Genomic DNA, 955 nt, shown 5'->3' with positions numbered 1-955 from the left:
TTCCCTCACCCAGGCCCTGGCATTTGCCTATGCAAAGCCCTGAACAGAAGGAGGAGGTGGCTGTGGCAAGGGCAGTCTGGACTGGGAAACCCACTCAGTTTGGAGTTTGCAGCGGGGTGGTGTCTAGAGCATCTTGCTGACTTTGACAGCAGGTCCCCTTGGTGAGGGAAGTTGCCCCCTGCCTTATGGTCCAAATGTGGAACAAAGGTCAGCTGGGGAGTGGAGGTCGGGAGGAGATTCTTGTCCCTGACTCCAAGCCTGGATTCTTTGTTTTTCTTTGCACAGTTTTTCCCATGACACCAAATGGGCCCCCCTTAAGCCACCCCAATGACTTTCCATAGCTTCTTTTTAAAAAAAAATTAATTTATTAATTTATTTTTGGCTGTATTGGGTCTTTGTTGCTGTGCACGGTCTTTCTCTAGTTGCTGTGAGAGGGAGCTACTCTTCGTTGTGGTGCGCAGGCTTCTCATTGTGGTGGCTTCTCTTGTTGCGGAGCACGGGCTCTAGGCGCGCGGGCTTCACTAGTTGTGACACGTGGGCTCAGTAGTTGTGGCTCGCAGCTCTAGAGCACAGGCTCAGTAGCTGTGGCGCACGGGCTTAGTTGCTCCGTGGCATGTGGGATCTTCCCGAACCAGGGCTCGAACCTGTGTTCCCTGCATTGGCAGGTGGATTCTTAACCACTTTGCCACCAGAGAAGTCCCCATAGCTTCTTTTTTATTGAAATATAGTTGATTTACAATATTGTTTCAGGTGTACAGCAAAGTGATTTGGCCATATATATGCGTGTGCGTGTATGTATATATAGTTTTTAGGAGATTCTTTTCCATTATAGTTTATTACAAGATATTGAATATAGTTCCTTGTGCTATACAGTAAATCCTTGTTGTTTCTCTTGTATATGGTAGTGTGTATATGTTAATCCCATACTCCCAATTTATCCCTCTTCCCTCTTTCC

This window comes from Lipotes vexillifer, unplaced genomic scaffold (genome assembly GCF_000442215.2).
Source record: "Lipotes vexillifer unplaced genomic scaffold, Lipotes_vexillifer_v1.1 scaffold1098, whole genome shotgun sequence".
Classification (NCBI taxonomy): domain Eukaryota; kingdom Metazoa; phylum Chordata; class Mammalia; order Artiodactyla; family Lipotidae; genus Lipotes; species Lipotes vexillifer.
This window is presented reverse-complemented; position numbering follows the sequence as displayed.